Source organism: Acomys minous (assembly GCF_964271855.1).
Source record: "Acomys minous genome assembly, chromosome: 15".
NCBI lineage: Eukaryota > Metazoa > Chordata > Mammalia > Rodentia > Muridae > Acomys > Acomys minous.
The window spans coordinates 21362560-21373675 of NC_140497.1; the positions used below are offsets into that span (position 1 = coordinate 21362560).

The following is an 11116-nucleotide window of genomic DNA, read 5'->3' on the forward strand; positions in this document are numbered from 1 at the left end:
CAGCACTCAGGAGTTAGACACAGGAGGATCTCTGAGTTAGAGGCCAGCCTAGTCTAAATGGTGAGCTCTAGGACAGCCAATGCTGCACAGAAAAACTGTGTCTCAAAAACAGACAAACAAGCCAGGAGTGGTGGCACACACCTTTAATCCCAGCACTCGGGAGGCAAAGGCAGGTGGATCATTGTGAGTTCGAGTCCAGTAGGCTGGCCTACAAAGCAAGTCCAAGATAGCCAAGGCTGCACAGAGAAACCCTGTCTCGAAAAACAAAACCCAAAACAACAACAAAAACAACAACAAAAAAAACTCTGGTTTTGGGGTCAAATTTCCTGAGGGAATTCAGTACCATGCCATAAACACCTGTGGAAAAGCCACATGGTTAGGAGCTAGGTATGGCTCTGACAACAGCCTGACAGTGCCCTTGAGAATAGTCTGTTGCGGTGACCACAATGCTGGCAGCCACCTCCTGAGAGATCCTGCGGCTGTCACAGAGACATGCTCTGCAGAAGACCCATGGAAATAATGAGATAGCAAGTAATTATTTATTTACTCCTTTTTGAGACAGGGTCTTACGATGTCATCACAGCCTCAATTAAAGGATTAAGCAGGTGGCACCACAGCATATAGACAGACAGAGAGACAGACAGATATTGTGTTGTGGATGGGGCCAGGAGGTGAGAAGAGAGACAATGGAGTCAATTCTTTCCTTCCACCTTGTGGGTCCCAGGGGTCCAATTCAGGTCCTTGGGCTCATCCACCAGCAGCCTTCCTCACTGATCCACCTCACTAGCCTCACATATTTGTTTTAAGCCACTGGGCTTTTGCAGTCACTTGCTAATTAGCAATAACTAAGCGATCCAGTTACTGTAGCACAGGCACATGGAATTATTATGGAGCTCAAAGAGTGTGCTTTATTATTGTCTCATAAATATTGCAAAGGCGGTGGAGGGTGCAGGGCACGGAGGTGCCTTTGCTTCATGACGCTACCTGGAGAAGCAGATCTCTTGTTCCTTGTCTGTGCCCTCAGTCACTTCCCTCTTGGTTTTGTTTGTTGGTTTGTTGCAATGGATCCTTGCCAGTCACATGCCCTGTGTTCCAACCCAAGGGAAAGAAACCCAAGAGAGAAGGGACAACCTTTTCCTTAATGTAGCCAAGGTTGGCTTTGAACTCCTGATCCTCAGGCCGGGCGTGGTGGCGCATGCCTGTAATCCCAGCACTCGGGAGGCAGAGGCAGGCGGATCGCTGTGAGTTCAAGGCCAGCCTGGTCTACAAAGGGAGTCTAGGCAGCCAAGGCTACACAGAGAAACCCTGTCTCAAAAAAAAAAAAAAAAAAAAAAAAGAACTGATTCTCTTGCCATCATCTCCCTAAATATTGGAATAACACACAAGGCTTTTTTAAAAAATGTGAGTGTGTGTGACTATAAAAAGGCATAAGAATAGTCTTTTTTGGGTTTTTTGATATTGTGTTTTGGTTTGTGCTTTGTTTTGGTTTTGGTTTTGGTTTTGGTTTTATGAGACAGGGTTTCTCTGTGTAGCCTTGGCTGTCCTGGACTGACTTTGTACACCAGGCTGGCCTCGAACTCACAGAGATCCACCTGCCTCTGTTTCTAAAGTGAAGGGCTGCATAGGATTGCTAGTTTGCAAGTTTATCTTTAGCACAGACTGCCGTGTTTGAAAATAAATGGCAAGGGCTGATATACTTCAGTGGCAGTGTGTGCCTTTAGCACACAAATGAGTTTTCAATCTCTTATAATAAAAAGATCAAACCAAAACCTGCATGTATAAGACAAAAACTATTTCTTTGAATCACAATTACCAGTTCTCCCAGAAAAAGCTATTTGAAATACTACGGCTCAGGGTTGGGGGTACATCTTCCTGATAACACACTTGCCTCACAGGTGCCAATTCCTGGCTTCAATCCCTAGCACGACCAGAGAAAACAAAACCATTGGCTTAGCGTCTCTGCATATCTGTCTTCAAAAATCACTTTATAGATGAATGCAAATAAGGAAGAGGCCAATAGCTATATGACACTTATGTTAAAGTAACTTTTATTTGCCGGATTTTCATCTAAAAGGCTTACTGTCTTCATTCACTAACCTAGGCCTAGTCCTGGAAGCTTCTAGCCGCCATACAATCTAATGTAGACCTAGAATGTTTTCAGCCTCTGCTGAATAAACTCACCCTTTATAGCTCTTTCTGAACTACGGCTAGGTGGTTCAACTCAGCTGTTCTGGCTCAAACCCACCTCCTAGTTGACTGATTCAAACTGGCTTCTCTCAGCTTCTGACTCAATTGTTCTGCTTAGTCACTTATATTTTTGGTTGTGAGCCTAGCCTTTAATGGTGAGCCATCTCTCCAGCTCTATAGTCTCAAACTAATTCTAGCAATCTGTCCTAATCTTCTGGCTCTTTTTGTCTTTATCTGTTTATCTTGTTCTCTCTTCCACCTGTCTCTGTAAAACTCACCTGTAAAAGTATCTTTTTTTTTTTTTTTTTTTTTTTTTTTTTTTTGGTTTTTCAAAACAGGGTCTCTCTGTATAGCCCTGGCTGTCCTGAACTCACTTTGTAGACCAGCCTGGCCTTGAACTTGTGAAAGTAACTTTTATTCTCCTGTTTCAATTGTTGTCTGGGAGGCTTAATGCCTCCTTCTGCTAACCTAGGCCTGGAATATTTAGCCTCTCAGACTTACTGCTTAATGAGCTCACCCTTACTTGTTCTTTCTGAGCTCTGGGCTGGCTGGTTCAACTCAGCTGTTCTGGCTCCAACTCCTCTCCCAGCTGACTAAACTGGTTTCTCCCTTGGCCCAGAATTGTTCTGCTTGGCCTCAAACTAACTCAGCAATCTGCTCTAATCTTCTGGCTTCTTCTCATTTTCTGGCTTGTTCTGTCTTCACCTGAGTTCTTTCTCTGTAACCCATCTCTCTATTACTGTCCTGGTAAAAACAGCCTCCTCTCTCTGTAAAACTACCTCCTAAGGAGCTTCTTTTTTCTCTCTTCTCATAAGAGTTGGGTGTATCCCATTCTGTCAATTCTTCTTTGATTCATCACCTTTTCTGCCATTCAATTAGACCTCACTTTGAAACGTGAGTGCTTCCTTCTACAAACTAACAATACTTTGGTTGGGGATTAAAGGCATGTACCATCATGCTTGGACCCAAGTTTTTCTTTATCTGATTCTTGCTCTATACCAGGCTGGCCTTGAACTCAGATCGGTTTGCCTCTGTCTCCTGGATTAAAGGCATGTTTGTATTCCAGCTGGATCACACACTTTGTAGACCAGACTGGCCTTGAACTCACATCAATCCACCTGCCTCTGCCTCCCGAGTTACATAAGGTCCTGTTTCTTGCTCAGGGGCAGCTAGAGCACTTTAGGGTGAGGCTAGTGACCTGAGAACTCACCAGATCCCAGTTCAGGCTCTCCTGGAAGGGTGGGAAATGAGTTTCCACCAGAGTGTTACAGCTCATCTCCTTTAGAGTGAGACTGCAGAGACTCAGGAACTCCACAAGCCACAGCTCCTTGTTTGAGCCACTGTGCCAAGCACAGCAGAAGCAGGTGGATGTCTGAAACCTGCTGGCAGGCAGGTCTGGTGAGAGGCACACCTGGTGGTGCTTCGCCACAGATCTGCACCAAGCTAGAGGGCATTGGCTGCAAAGGCAATTCCGCCAGCACTGCTGACCAGGAGTCCTGTGGCAGTCCTCCCTCCCCCCGCCCCACAACAAATGGAGTCTCAGACAGTCATGGTGGAGGAATGGTGGGTAAGAGAGTTCTAGAGCACACCCAACAAGGCATCCAGCCTTTATTTTTAAACCTTGGGCAGTGGGAAGGGGTTTTGAGGGTGAATGTGTCTGATTCAATAGGGCTAAAGGAGCCGGGCAGTGGCGGCACACGTCTTTTAATCCCAGGCAGAGGCAGGTGGATCGCTGTGAGTTTGAGGCCAGCCTGGTCTACAAAGTGGGTCCAGGACAGCCAAGGCTACACAGAGAAACCCTGTCTCAAAAAAACAAGCAAGCAATTAAACAAAAATCAATAGGGCTAAAGGTGCAAGGACACTACATACCTCTTCTGTCAGTAACTGGGGGCCCTATCACAAAGAGAAGATAGTACTTAATTATCCTTTGTGTGAGGGAGATGACTTCTAAATACAATTAAAGGTCATTTGCTGGAGGCTAGGATCTCTTCAGCATAGTGCTTGTTTAAAGAAGTTACTTATCAGGAAAGGGTCTGTCCTTGAGGGCTATGTGACACTCCTTACAAAATCTGGTGTTACCAAATCAGATGGAGTGAGGACCTTGCTGAGAAAAGAGTCCACCAACATACACCGAGCACAAAAATGGAAGTTCGGGAGAAGTCGGACTTCAGCCTTATCCAGCAAAGTCCCCCACCACCTCACTGCCTCTTATTCCCTAGTTCAGCCAATCTGCCTGAACAAAGCTGACTGGAACTCCAAAGATCTGCAAACCGCTGTCTCCTGAATGCTAGGATTTAAGGCACCTACCACCACGCCTGGTCCTAAACTTTTATTTACCCAAAACTTGCACTATACCAGGCTGGCCTAGAGTTTAGAGATCTGCTTGCCACTGTCTCCTGGAATTAACGGCGTGTCTGTGTTCCTGCTGGATCACACACACCTAAAAGGCCTTTGGATGTCATCTCTTGCCAGAGCAGCCATGATTTGAATTAAAATTCCTCTACACCTGTGTGCTTAAATATTGTTCTGAATTGCAGGATCCATGAATATAAAAAAGAAAACAGATATTAGGGCTGGAGAGACAGCGCAGCAATTAAAAGCTCTTGCTGCTTGGCCGGAGGATCCAAGTTTGGTCCCCAGCTCCCACATCCGGATGATCACAGCTTCCTGTAACCCCAGCTCCAGGGTATCCAGAGCTCTTGTCCTCCACGGGCACAAACACAGACAGATGTGTGTTTACACGCACACAGAAATGGAAAATAATAAGAGCGTGTCTTGAAAAAGAGTAGCTGTATCTACCACAACATACCACGGCCCATGCAACAGCAGACAGCTCCTGCCTGGGAGTTTGTCTGCCGACTAGACCCAATGCTAGTTTTAGCATATGGGAGCATACATCTTGCGGTCAGATATATAAGGATCTTGAGCTAACGTTGGTTCCAGATGGCTGTTTTCTTGTATTGTCTTTTTCAAGTGCCACCAGCTGAGAATGGAAGCATAATGTTTACAAATATGTTTTTTAAAAAAAAGTTTGCCAAATCTGTGGAGGAACCCTTAATAAAGCTGTTTGTCTCCTGCATAAATCTGAAAGGGAAAGTTAAAGGGAGAAGGAAGCCAAAGGAAGAGGTGAAAGACGGTGACCTTGCCGTTCTGGCCTCCTGCCAGCTGTGATGTTTTTGAGGTTTGTGACTATTCACCTGTGTGAACCTACCCAGCCTCTTCTGGGTTGGCAGCTGGGCACCTATTAGCAAAGGAACATGGAATGAAGTCCTGCCTGAGTGTTCAGCCTCCTTTCACTTCCTCTTATTCCTTATGTGACAGGTCTTGGACACACTTGTCCTTAATTCAAATAAAAGCGAGGACCTCTTCTCTCTATGGCACTAGGATGGGGTGTGGTGAGCGTCAGTGTCCTTACACCTCCCTTGGGACTCTCCTGGCCTGGACTAAGAGCCAACTATGCTCCCTCTCCAGGTTAATAAAACAAAAAAAAATTTTTTATGTGCACTGGTGTTTAGCCTGTGTGTATGTCTGTGTGACGGTGCCAGTTCTTGGAGCTACAGACAGTTGTCCCCTGCCAGGTGTGACAACTGGTCCTCTGGAAGAGCAGACAATGCTCTTAACTGCTGGGCCATCTCTCCAGCCCCAGTACTTTCTTTTCTTTTCTTTTCTTTTCTTTCTTTCTTTCTTTCTTTTTTTTTTTTTTCTTTTCTACCCCCTAGATGCATCCTCTCCAGGTTAGGAATGGCCTCATCTGGGATTGGGCGCTCTGTCTGACTCTGTCGAGGTAGTGAACTGAGACTGTGAACTCCTCGCCTGGCTTTGACCTAGTTTGTGCATAAACTCTAGCAGGCAGGGAGGAGGGGCTGGGTTTAATCTCTGTGTCTATTAACTGCTCTGAGGAAAGTTACCTAGGCAAGCTGGAGGCTCCAGCCTTTGCTGTCGGCAAAACAACAGTCTGGCCTTTGAGCTGCGGAGACACTCCCTGCTTCCCTGGCACAGGGCTGGGCTTCTCTCCAAGCTTTCAACCCAAGAACCTCAAAGTGCCAGCCACGGTCTCCCAGCTGACTTCACAGGCTGACAGGGAATTTGCTTGGAGATTTGTCTGTCAAATCAGAGGGGAAATCCCTGGCTATACTGAAGGCTACAAACCATGGACTACAAACTGAAAAAACAGCAGGGTAGAATGGCATTAGCAGAAAACCGAGAAAGGTGGGCTAATGGGAAGCGATCAGGGATCTCATATTTCCGGGTAAGATATTACAGCTATAGGATAGGGTGGTCTATCTCCTGAAGGATGCAGGCAGATGATCTTTTGGTTTTTTTGTTGCTGTTTTGGTTCGGTTTGGTTTTATTTATTTATTTATTTCAAGGCAGGGTTTTGCTGTGTAGCCTTGGCTGTCCTAGACTCACTTGGTAGACCAGGCTGGCCTCGAACTCACAGCGATCCACCTGCCTCTGCCTTCCAAGTGCTGGGATTAAAGGCGTGCGCCACCACACCCAGCTTTTTGTTGTTGTTGTTTTTGGTTTGGGGTTTTTTGTTTTGGAGATCCTGGAACTTGCTATGTTGATCAGGTGGTCTTTTGTTTGTTTGTTTGTTTTGTTTTGTTTTGTTGAGACAGGGTTTCACTGTGTAGCCTTGGCTATCCTAGACTCAGGAGGCAGAGGCAGACAGATCTCTGAGTTGGAGGCCAGCCTGGTCTACAGAGGCTGGGAGCCCAAGACAGCTAGGATTGCACAGAGAAACCCTGTCTCGAAGAACAAAAAACAAAACAAAACAAAAAACTGCAAGAAAAAAAGTGTGAACTACCACACTGAGCTTTTGATTTCAGATTTCAGGCTTAATCTTTAGATCTTTGATTCATTTTGAGTTGATTGGGGGCTTGGAGATAAGGAAAGTTCTAGCTCCATCCTTCTGTACAGTTTCCCCAGCACTGTTTATTGACTGTCTTTTCTTCATACTTCTGTCAGAAGCCAGTTGGCTATGTGAGCACAGATTTCTTTCTTCCTTTCTTTCTCTCTTTTTATTCCAAGACAAGGTTTCTCTGTGTCATCCTGGCTGTCCAGGACTCCCTTTGTAAACCAGGCTGGCCTGGAACTCATAGAGATCACCTGCCTTTGCTTCCCAAGTGCTTGGATTAAAGGTGTGAGACACCTCGCCCAGCCCACAGTATGATGAACCAAACTACTGAAGTGTCCAAGGCCAAAGCCTTTCCACTATGCTGTGTCCACTGTGAGCCATTCATCAGAGGCACTGAACAGTAGCCGCACTGTCAGGAGGGATAAGGCAACTTGCCTCAGGAGAACTGACTGAGAGCTTGAAACGACATGAATAAAAATATAAATTAAAAGGTTGGAAGTGGTGGCACGCCTTTAATCCCAGAACTCAGGAGGCAGAGGCCAAGCGTGATGATGTTTGTTTATAATCCCAACACTCAGGGAGGCAGAGGCAGGCAGATCTCTGTGAGTTCAAGGACAGCCTGGTCTACAGTTCTAGGACAGCCAGGGCTACACAGAAACTTTGTCTCTGAAAGAGAATAGGGAGGGGTAATAAACTATAGAACATGTGGTCCCCACTGTGGCATAGTTCCTATGAGTATCAGCCAGGATATTCATCACTTGGCTATGCCAGCTGTCTGCATGAACACCTCCACTGGCCCCTCCTTTTAGGTGTTTTCCTGAAGAACCTCGTTGTAGCCTGAAGGGAAATAGGTTCAGAAGGAATTTCTCTCTTCCTGTCACTTTAGTCTTTTAAAGGCTCTTCCTCTTCACAAATTTGTGAAAGTGGGACCACCTATTACACCAGACCTGGAACCAGAGAATTCAAATGACCATCTATCCAGCAAATGCTTGTGCTGGATCACACCCAAGCTTTTGTGCTTGTCAATCAAAAGCAAGGGGTTTTCTTCCTTTGTAGTTTTAGGTCACAGCAAAGCAAACAAGTGTCAGAAAATTTTCATATACTTTCTGTCTCAACCCACACCCAACCTCCCCAATTACTAATATTCCCCACCAAAATGGTAGATGTGTAACAACTGTCTAACCCAATCCCCTCCCCTTGTTTATTTATTTATTTTTAGTTTTTAAAGACAGGGTTTCTCTGTGTTATCTTGGCTCTCCTGAATTCACTTTGTAGACCAGGCTGGCCCTGAATTTACAGAGATCCCTGCTTCTGCCTCGGAGTGCTGGGAGTAAAGGCGTGCACCACCACACCTGGATCAACCCATTCCACTTTTAATCCCAATTTAGGAGGCAGAGGTAGGTGGGAATCTGTGAGCTGGAGGTCAACCTGGGCTTACATAGCCCAAACACACATTCTTTCCTTCATTCTCTCTCTCTCCCTCTCTCTCTCTCTCTCTCTCTCTCTCTCTCTCTCTCTCACACACACACACACACACACACACACACACACACACACATAAAATTACGGTATAATTTGGGGGCCTTTCGTAATTACCCACTCTAGTTCCCAAATAATGAGACAGAGACCTATTTGCTTTACTCAACAGGCTTTAAAGCACTAGAGCTGGGCAGATATTTATCTCTTTAACCCTTATGCTAGTCTGGCTACTTCCCAGCCATACACCCCGAATTATTTGCCGTATTGTTCCCACCTGAGCTGCTTCTGCTCCATCAGGTCACTCCTCTCCTCGTGGCCATGTACTTCCTCTACTGCTTCCTTCTCCCTCCCAACCTCATGATCGCTACCTGAGACTCAGAGCCCCCATCCGTCCCCCCACCCCCAGTCCATCCCCCAAGTCTGGAAATAAAAGCCCCACCTTCCTATCTCTGCCCAGTCATAGGCTGGTCAGCTTCTTTATTAGCCAACCAGAGTTAATTGGGAAGCAATTATCTTACACAAGATAGATCAATGATCATGACAATGCCCATGTCCAGACTGCAACCAGATTTGGGGGACACAGAATCCAGCTTCTAAATACACAGCACATCAGGCCAACCCAAAACACACACACACACACACACACACAGGGGGAAAAAAAGATGGCATTTGGCTGGACAATGGCACATGCCTTTAATCCCAACATTCAGGAGGCAGAGGCAGGTGGATCTCTGTGAGTTCAAGGCCAGCCTGGTCTACAAAGTGAGTCCAGAGAAGCCATGGCTACACAAAGAAACCTTGTCTCAAAAAAAAAAAAAAGTGGTATTGAGGTGGCTCAGGGTCTGGCAAAGTAACCCTACACCTTTAATCCCAGCCCATTGGGAGGCAATAGTAGACAGATCTCTGAGTTTGAAGCCAGCCTGGAATACAAAGTAAGCTCGAGAGCTAAGCAGAGAAACCCTGTTTCAAGATGGCTCACTGGCTATAAGTAAAGGGGCTTGCTGCCAAGCCTCACAAACTGATTGTGAGCTCCAGGCCTCAAACAGTGGAAGAAGTGACTTTCACGAGTTGTCCTCTGACTTCAGCACTAAAGCAGTGGCATGTGTACCATCCACTCAATTAAAAACAAACAAACAAACAAACTGTACAAGAAAAGCAGAGCTTCCTGGCTGATGACTGGTACCCAGGGAAAGTAAGCAGCAGGGAGACAAGCAAAGGCTGTAGGGCTATGAATGCCACGCAAACCTGTAAGCACCAAAAGCCAGGAAACGTTAGGAAGCAAAGGAAAGAATCAGATGTATGCATTAGGAAAAAAACTCTTAGCTCGGCACGGTGGCGCACGCCTGTGATCCCAGCACTCAGGATGCAGAGGCAGGCAGACCTCTGTGAGTTCAGGAGGCAGAAGCAGGCAAATCTCTAAAGTCAAGACCAATCTGGACTGGAAGGGAATTCTAGGACAAGAGCTACACGGAGAAACTGTCTTGAACCCCTCCCTGCAAAAGAAGATGTTTGGTGTGGTTCCCTATGTCTTTAATCCCAGGAGGCAGAGGCAGGCTGATCTCTTTACTTTCTGGTCTACTTTTATTATGAAAATTCCAAGTCAGCCAGACCTACATAAACCCGGTCTCAAAAAAGCAAACAAAGAACAAAAACAAAAAAGAGAAGACAGTTCCATCTGTACACGACACCACCTCCCCTGCGCCTCCCCCCCCCAGCTCTGAACAAACTGAATTGTTAACAAAGCAAATGATAAACCACAGTGAACCTTGCATATTGTCAAATTGTGCAAATCATGGGGCGTACGATTTGACATTAAGGCATGTATAGTTTACATGCAAACACTAAGTCGCTGTCCACAAGAGCCTTCAGAATTTGAAGATCATCTGAGCATCCCTAGAGATAGGAAGGACTGGGTTTGTTCAGTAGCTCTATGATGCTGCTTTGCTTGGGACATTTGATACTTTAACGACTGTACTTTGAAATGGCAGAGCACTTGCATGCATTAGCTTACTTAGGTGCCAGGAACTCCCCAGAGTTAGGGAAAAGTACTAGGTTCCAACGAACAGATCAATAATGGGAATTAAAAAGTGTCACATGAGGAGCAGGGCATTGTGGTTTGCTTATTTGTAGGCCTCCTCACACACTGCCTCTGACCATGGATGTGGCTCCTGTGCCAATGTACTTTGAATGACACTATGCCACTTGGTGGGTGGGCGAGCTGGCAGGGGGGGAGGGGGGGCTTTAATCTCAGCACTCTGGAGGCAGAGGAGGGCAGATCTCCGAGTTGGAGGCCAGTCAGGACTAAATAATTTTCCATTAAAAAATAATAATAACGTATGAAATAAACGATGCAATGCCATGCAAAATAAATAATACTACACGGAAAATTCAGACCATCTTTTCTTCATCCCTGTTCATTCAACACCAACTCAAGACCCCTGTTCCCTCAGGCCTTGACAAACCCAGTTCCTGGTTTTTAGTCACATTCTAGGAGATTGGAATCCTGGCAAGTTATAGCCTTCAGCTATAGGCTTTAAATCCTTGTTTGTAAAAGAAGGAAGGCTCTGTCCTGACGTGAGGTGAGAACAATAG

At 45.9% G+C, this 11116-nt stretch overlaps 1 long non-coding RNA gene across 1 annotated transcript in view; it reads right to left on the reverse strand.

Moving 5' to 3' along the window:
- The window catches only part of LOC311585293, a 507115-nt gene that overhangs the window by 302955 nt on the left and 193044 nt on the right, over positions 1–11116 (reverse strand). The gene's annotated exons all lie outside the window — the stretch shown is intronic.